The sequence below is a fragment of the Trichosurus vulpecula genome, chromosome 4, assembly GCF_011100635.1.
Source record: "Trichosurus vulpecula isolate mTriVul1 chromosome 4, mTriVul1.pri, whole genome shotgun sequence".
In the NCBI taxonomy this organism is placed as follows: domain Eukaryota; kingdom Metazoa; phylum Chordata; class Mammalia; order Diprotodontia; family Phalangeridae; genus Trichosurus; species Trichosurus vulpecula.
Genome location: NC_050576.1, coordinates 208,432,673 through 208,441,872, shown reverse-complemented (window position 1 = coordinate 208,441,872; position 9,200 = coordinate 208,432,673).

Here is a 9,200-nt window from a genome sequence, read left to right as displayed (position 1 = left end):
AAGAAGATGACTTCAGGAAAACCTTGGAAGCCATATTAAGTGATACAAAGTGAAATGAGCAGAATTAGAAGAACATTGCACACAGTCATAGCAATGTGGCAATCATGATCAACTCAGAAAGATTTAGCCACTCTGATCAATACAATGATCCATGACCATCCCGAGGGACTAAGGATGAAAAATGCTATCCACATCTGGAAAGAGAACTCATAATGCAGATTGAGGCATTTTTTCATTTTATTTTTCTTGCTTTTTTCTGGAACATGGGTTATAAAGAAATAAAGTTTATGTGACTTCATATGTATATATATTTGATATCATATATCTTGCCTTCTCAATAGATGGGGAGAAGTACAGGGAAGGAAGAATTTGGAACTAGAAATTTAAAAGAATAAAACAAAGTTTAGAACTTAAAAAGTATTTTTCAGAAGGTGAACATGCAAAATTGGGTATTAGCTATTTGAGAAAAGCGTGTGAACTGCAGAGAACATATGCAATTATCATTTGCAAAAAGAATGACTTATCTTTTACTGTAAACTGAATGTTTTCTGTCTCTAGATTGAGAAGAGAGTCTTTGATAATCTTTAATCAAGAGAATAGAAAAATAAGAATTGTATATTATGGTGATATTCTGATAATCAGGTAGGTGATGATGCAGATGTTGCTTTAAAAGTCCATTTTGCATGCAAGGATCAACTTTGGTAGACTTAGCTGTTCTCAGCAATGCAATGATCTAAGACTATTCCAAGGAACTCATGATGGAAAATGCCATCCACATCCAGAGAAAGAACTATGGAGTCTGAATGCAGATCGAAGCATATTATTCTCTCTCTCTCTCTCTCTCTCTCTCTCTCTCTCTCTCTCTCCCTCTCTCTCTCTCGATTTTCTCTTTGTCATGGTTTTTCCCTTTGGTTCTGATCCTTCTTTCACAACATGCCTAATGTTTAATATGATTGTACAAATATAGATTATATCAGATTGCATGCTGTCTTGGGGAGGGGAGAGGGAGGGAGAAAAAATTTGGAACTCAAAATCTTCGAAAAGTAAATGTTTAAAAATAAATTAAAAAAATAAAATAAAAGGTAATTGTCTTCTGAAAAAAGGTCCATTTTGCATTCCACGATACCAGCTAAGGATAGTATGGAAGGTGGAAAACCCATTACAAGTGGTGATGATAGGCCTAATCCTGGTTCTTTTTCACCAAAAAATGTTAGGCCTATCAGAGACAATAGTACACAGAGGCCCATAGGAAAGAAGAATGAGCTCTATAAGGACCTTTATAGTGGTTGCTAGCCTTCATATACATTATTACCCTCCATATACTCTACAGCCAACCATACTAGTCTACTTACTATCTTTCATTCATGGCATTCCATCTATCTGTGCCTTTGCCTTGGCTGTCCCCCCATGCCTAGAATTCTCTCCCTCAAGACGAAGCTCAAATGTTTTCTACAGGAGTCCTTTCCATGTTCCCCCAGCTGCTAGTGTTTTTTCCTGTAAGATTACTTTCCATATATTGTGTATCTTGTATATGACTAGTAATAGACATGTTATCTTCCCTATTAGAATGGAAGCTCCTTGAGGAAAGGAGCAGCTTTTACTTTTTTTTTCTTACCTTCCCTCCCATACTTATTACAGTGGCTTGCATATAGTAATCGCTTGTTAAATATTTTTAGAGTAGTTGATTTACGAGTTCTTTATATTCTGGAAAATAGTCATTTTTTTCAATTAGCATTAATCATGCTTCAGATAAACCTCATTGGTTATAATACTGCCACCGGGTAAAACTCATGTAATCAATTTTTGCAAAGATGTTGTACAATGTCGAAAAAATATATACATCCCTTTTAATTGGCATTCAATAATTTACAAACTTTGTAATTTTTCTAGTATTTACTTCAGAGTCATGACTTCTTTCTTATCTTTCTATTAGAAAGTGCCTGAGTTATTTCTGAGGGCTTCCTAGCTTTTGGGTTTGGTAACAATGATTCCTTGAGCAATAATTTAGAAGTACCCCTTTCATTGTTAGTATAGAAAGATTCAGGTGCATAATCATTAAAGGATACAGCAAGTTGGCAGCTAAGCTGAATGTAGCTTCCCATTGCCTCCATAATCCTCACAGAGGAGTACCCAGTGTCCATGACAAAGAGCTAACTTGGAAGTAAAATTCCTGTCACATAAGAAAAGCCCACAACCCTCTTCATTTCAACTGCTTTGAGAGGCTTCCACTTTGGGGCCATCCAGGCAACTGTTAAAATCACTGAACTGAGCATAGAGCTATTTCTGCCAGGGCTATGTGTTAGTGTTATATAGCTCTGGACTTCTCCCTCTACCATATAGTTCAATGGTTATTCTGCTGCTGTCCTCAGTGTATTTCCTTAAATAAGCTCCTGCTGCTGCCTAGCCACAGCCCACTACAATCCACCCCACAGTTCTGGCCATGATTAGTCATCGACTATTTAAGTCAGTTCCCAGTTATAATACTGTATCCTTGCCTTAATGCACTGGATGTGTTCACAGTAGCTAAAATTCCTGTAATTAATAACAAATCTTGAAGGATAAATTTCCCTGTGGGTCTTCCTGTAGTCCAAAGGAAGGTGCTTAAAACTCCCGTTTAGGCTACTGATGCAATGTCCTAGGGGCTAAGGCCTTTAGATAAGTGGATAAGGACTTTGGCCTTTGGACTGCTGGTGATATTATCATAAAGTCAAGTGAAGTGAACCAGTCCCCAGGTCATTTAGGTCTGATATTGGAATGAAATGAGACACTCAGAAGTTACTCAATACTTAATAAAAGTAGGTTTACTTAGCTATAACATAGAAAGGATACTGAACAAGGAAATAACACTTAGCTTGTGTAGATACAGTCTGCCTCATCTTCTTATGGAAACATGACTGGTCAGCAGGGTAGACTATGGTTATTTGAGAAGTGTTGGAACAGCCAACTTTGAAAAGTTCTTATTTCAAGTGGGCCTTTTTATGCCATAAGGTGACCAGGAAGCCTTGTCAATATGTTCTGAGGCCACCAGGAAGCTGAATTAATGGTTAGGCTTCTTAAGTCTTAGTCCCCTGAGTCAATAAAGTCATGGGGAGAGTTCCTTTGACTTTTAAGTAAGGAACTAACCTAACATATATGACAGGGGATAGGGAAGGAATTGGGTATATATTGTTCCTTTCACATCCCAATCTTTAGTGGTAAGCTCCTGACAATCTTCTAGAGAACTTCTACAATTTAAATGGTTTTAGAGTCATTTCTGGACAACCCAAAACTTGGGATTGAGAAAGGCAGTCTGGCAGAGCTGTACTGGAATGAAAAAGAAGTGGGCAGAAGCTAAATGAAAAATATAAAATATAAACACAAACAAGCAAAATGTAATGATACTACTTTGAAAGAGTGACCAAATGTGGAAGAAAAAGATCAATAATCTTCACTTCTCCAATTTGATAGACAACGTCCAAGATTTTGATCATCTGATCAACATTGTGGGTATTGCTAAATCATTATAGTTCATAGCACATCTCCTAATAGAAGAAGTGATAATGAGTAGGATTGTCACCAACAGCATCAGGGCTACACCTCTGGCACAGTCACCTCTTCTTCATCATGAGTTGGGGTCATCTGTAGTAAGAAATCTAAGAGGTCATTGACTTCTTGCATGCACACTGGCCCAATGCTAGTGTTGATACCAAGACTTGCCTTTTACCACTCCATCCTTAGTGTTTTCCAGGGGAACAATTAAAATATCTCTCTCCTTGGGAGCTTCAATGGGAAATTGGTTCCAGATGTCTGTCCCTTTAGAGGTTTCTGTTGAGGGGCTGCTCCCTTCTTTCATAGGGAATGGATAAAGATATTGCTTTCATCTTGAGATTCAGGATTATCACTAAGGCAGCCAGAGGTCCTCCTTTTTCCAAGTAAATTTTCCATAGTTATGGTGTAGCAAAAGCTTCTCCTCCCCAAACCTTGGTCACCCCTTGGAGTTGACTGAACCATCCCAAAAGAAAGGAGATCTGCCATTTGAGAGGGACCTGAGCTATTTTCTCAAAGTGCATAGAGCCCCCTAAGGGGGAAAGGGAACTTAAGGCATAAGTGATGCTATGCCAGGGAAGGAATAAAAAAAGAGCAAGCTAGGACTACCTCCAAAAGCACTGCATCCTTTTTTGGTAAATCTTCCTAGAGACTGGAAGAAATCCCTGGACCACTTCTCTCTATAGCAGCATAGATTCATCACAGATATGACTTCTAGGAGGAAAGACACACTACTTTGGAAATGAGCAATATAACGAGGAAGCTATTGATTTATAGGGACAAAACTTTTGACCCTAAAATGGAATAAGAAGGCCAATTTTCCAGTTGGGGAAAGGGCGAATTCTATGTGGATTATGTGCACACTCCAGTTGTCATGAGGAGTCAAGGTCGGCAAGAGTAGATGTCTTGTCCTTCGTTACACCCACTAGGTGCTCTACACCTAGCAAGTTGTCCTGGTTCCCATAAGCAGACTGGTAATTGACATGCCCCGACTTTTGCTCTCCTCTCCTCAAAACAGCTTCGGTTTGGATTAGTTCAGCAAATATCTGTGGTGAATGCTAACATGTCCCACAAACTGTATGCAGTAAGAAACATCTGAAAAATTCCTCCACTTGTTCTGACCCCAAAGGGGAGAGCCTCTGATTGCCTAGTTCTCTTCTCTCCAGGCCCCAGATTATTTGGCCAATCATCATGAAAATCATAAGAACATTGCGTTCCTTTTACATGGATAGATATTTCATATATGCCCAATATTCTAGTTTGTCACTTTTGCAGATGATCACTCCATTTTCAGGAAGATGTTCTCTTACAGAGAGGATATCATGTTCACAAACATAGATCATGGTTGCAAGGATATGCTCAGGCCATCTGCTGTGATCAAACATTGGACCTTGAGGATGATAAAAATGAAGACTAAGGAAAAGCTAACAGACAAAGCTTAACTCTTGTTACTTAGTAAGGTATCATATGCTCCTTGCCTGAAGTTTATCTCTTGGCTTTTGGTTACAGATTCATCATCTCTTATTACCTCCATATTACTCTTAACTGAATATGTGTGGGTAGCAACAAACTATAAACCCAATATTTCCCAGCCCCTTGTTCTTTCCTGGTTATAGCTTTGATATTGTCTACTCCTTGATCTTCACCCAGGGGCTTAGAAAGAGTATCAGTTGAGTTAGTATATCTCCTTCCTCTTCATTCCCCACCACTACTATATACTCCAGCCATGTAGCAACATAACATATATTTTCACTTTCTTTGTATATTCTGGTTCTAGTATTCCCTTCACCACAACCATCATTTGTCTTTAGGTGTTAACCCTAACATGGCCTGGATTTGTCCAATCCATCTAAGTGGGAATTAAAATTTAAAATAAAGTGGTATTTTCTGTGTTGCTTATTGGAGAATAATTCTATCCCAGAAGGCCACTATGTCCAGTCCAACTATCCCCAAAGTAGAAGGCCCTTGAAAGAAAAATGGATATATAGTATTTATTGTTATCATGTCCCTGAGAAGACTCCCCTCTTCATTTTGCATTTCACTGTTCAAAAATATTGGTGCAAGTTTACCACCAACCTTGAAGAACTGATGATAATTTAGGCTAACAACGATTTGAGTGAGAAAGTCAGTCCATTTCTGGAGTATAGGAGTAGATAAAGTAAAAGAAACTGTTCTTTAAGGAAGTATTCCATTTTTTGACCTCTTTACACATTAGAGATAATGTAGGTATTATTTCTAGGTTATGTGAAAATACTTTGCCCAATTTTGCGCATCTTTGGTGATGAGGTGTGTCCTTTGATCCAAGGATATTGTTGTCCTCTCTTCATTGTTTAAAATAAATATTTTTTATTTTTAGTTTACAACATTCAGTTCCACAAGTTTTTGGGTTCCAAATTTTCTCTCCCTCACTCTCCTTTCCCCTACTCCCAAGACAGCATGTAATCCAATTTATGTTCTACATGTACCTTCACATTGCACTTATTTACATAATAGTCTAGTTGTAAAGAATTTTAACCAATGGAATGAATCATGAGAAAGGAGAAATGAAACCAAAAAAGAAGGAAAAAAAAGAGAGAAAATAGTTTGCTTCAATCTGCATTCAGACTCCATAATTCTTTCTTTGGATGTGCATAGCTTTTTCCAACATGAGTCTTTTGGAGCTATCTTTGAACCTTGTACTGATGAGAGGAGTCAAGTCTATCAAAGTTAGTACTTTCAGAGATTGTGTGTCTTATAATTGTGTACAATGATCTCCTGGTTCTGCTCCCCTCACTCAACATCAGTTCATATAAGTCTTTCCAGGTTATAATGAAATCCGTCTGTTCCTCATTTCCTATAGCACAATAATATTCTATTACATTCCTATACCACAATTTGTTTAGCCATTCCCCAATCGATGGCCATATCTTTGATTTCCAATTCTTTGCCACCACAAAAAGAGCTGCTATAAATATTTTTGTACATACGGGTCCCTTTCCCACCTGTGTGATCTCTTTGGGATACAGCCCTAGAAGTGGTATTGCTGGGTCAAAAGGTATGAACATTTTTATAGCTCTTTGGGCATAGTTCCAAATTGATCTCCAGAATGGCTGAATCAATTCACAACTCCACCAACAATGTAACAGTGTTCCAATTTTCCCACATCCTCTCCAGCATTTATCATTTTCCTGTTTTGTCATGTTAGCCAATCTGACAGGAGAGATGTGGTGCCTAAGAGTCATTTTGATTTGCATTTCTCTAATTAATAATGATTTAGAGAATTTTTTTCATATGACTATAGATATCTTTAATTTCTTCTTCTGAAAATTGCCTTTCCATATCCTTTGACCATTTTTCAATTGGGGAATGACTTGTATTCCTTTAAATTTGGTTCAGTTCCTTGTATATTTTAGATATGAGTCCTTTATGAGAGATACTGGTTGTAAAGATTTTCTCCCAATTTTCTGCTTCTCTCCTAATCTTTGTTGCATTGGCTTTGTTTATACAAAAATTTTTCAGTTTAACATAATCAAAATTACCATTTTGCATTTTGTAATGCTCTCTATCTCTTGTTGGGTCATGAATTCTTCCCTTTCCCATAAATCTGACCGGTAAACTATTCCTTGCTCTCCCAAATTGCTTGTAGTAACAGCCTTTATTCCTAAATCATGAACCATTTTGACTTTATTTTGCTATGCAGTGTAAGATATTGGTCTATGCCTAGTTTCTGTCGTACAATTTTCCAATTTTCCCAGCAGTTTTTGTGAAATAGTGAATTCTTAACCCAGTCTTTCTTCATTTTTCAAGATGACCAATGACATCACAATGTTGGAATCAGGGTACAGTGTGTTTGGCTGTGGCTAATCAGAGCAGTACGAGTTTGGAAGGCACTACCACAGATTGGGCGCAAGTGGTCATTTAGAACATTTAGAGTGAAAATGGCTCTTGATTTGTGCAGTTTATATTTCCTTTGTGTTTCTACAATTCTGTTTTGCTCATGGAGCACAGTGCCTTCTTCGATATGGACATGCCCTGCTGTGCCAGCATTTCCCACAACTCACGGTTAATACTGAAGTTCTTTAGAGATACCTTAAGAGTATCCTTATACCGCTTCTGGCTACCATGTGAGTGCTTAACCTGTGGGAGTTCTCTGTAAAACAGTGTTTGGGGTAAGCATGCATTTGGTATTCAAACTACATGGCCATTCCTTCAGAATTGTGCTCTCTCCAATAGAGTTTAAATGTTTGGCTGTTCAACTCTAGAGAAGACCTCAGTGTCTTATACCTTATCTTGCCAGAAAATCTTCAGGATCTTACTGAGACAATTCAAGTGCAAGTGGTTCAGTTTTCTGGCATGGCATGGACAGACTGTCCAGGTTTCATAGACATCCACAGTGTTTTCAGCATTACAATTCTGTAGACTTTCAGTTTGGTATGCAGCCTAATACCTCCTCTCTCCCACACTTTCTCCCAGTCTCCCAAATGCTGAGCCAACTCTGGTAGTACATGCATCAATTTCATCATCTGTGTTCTACAATGCTCTTATGTTTTCCCAGTGACCTATGGGGTGAAATAGGGTTGTGTGCTTTCCTCCCATACTCTTCAGAATGATGTTTTCTGTAATGTTGTCAGATGCTTTCAACAAGGATAAAAATGGCATCAAGATAAGCTTCTATACTGATGGTAAACTATTTAACTTGAAAAGGTTACAAGCCAAGACCAAAGTGGAAAGGGAGTTGATTGTGATGTGTGAGGGGAGTTGATGATAGTGCACTCAATGCAGCCTCTGAGGCTGAGATGATTCTCTGCCACCTGTACTAATTTTGTCCTGACAATCAACACCAAGAAAACAAGTTCTCCACCAGCCAGCACCAAACCATCCTTACGTGGAACCACTGGTCACAATAAATGGAGAAATTTTGAATGCTGTGGATGAGTTCACTTACTTTGATGGTACTCTTTCCAGGGCTGTCCAAGGATATTAATTTCATGTGGAAGAAGACATGATTGGTGGGGACAATGATGGTGATGGGCCCCATAGCCATCTTACTTGGTACTGAAATTCCCTAATTTGAGGTATCCATAACTGTTAGAGTATATCACTTTCCATTGCTCATGGGAAGAGGACCAATGTAGTCTGCTAGACAATCTTTGCAAACTTGAAATTCTCTGGGTATATGATTTTATTGTTTTTTAAATCAATCAATAGCATTTATTAAGCACCTACTTTATTCCAGGCACTGTGCTAAGCACTGCAGATACAAATAATGACAAAATAAAATCCCTGCTCTCAAAGACTTCAAAAGAGAGAAAATACATAAATAATTATGGGCAAACAAGATGCATATAGAATAAATTGGAGATAATCAACAGAAGAAAGGAACTGTAATTAAGGAGAATAAGGAAGGACTTTTTGTAGAACGTAAGAATTTGATTGGGACTAGAAAGAATACAGGTGTGTTGGCAACCAAAAATGGGCTCCTTAGCACTTAGTCAACAAGTGGCCTTGACTAGTTTGGCTTTTTCCCCTGAACTGAATGCTGTTTGTATCTTGGACTGGAGTAAGCTTGTTGGCCCCTTCACCTTGCTTCCCTTGCTTAAGCTGATGGAAAGAACCTGTGCTTTCCTGGTCAACCCCTTCACCTTGCTTAAGCAGATTGAAAGAACCTGTGCTTTCCCCGGCGTACCTTACACCCC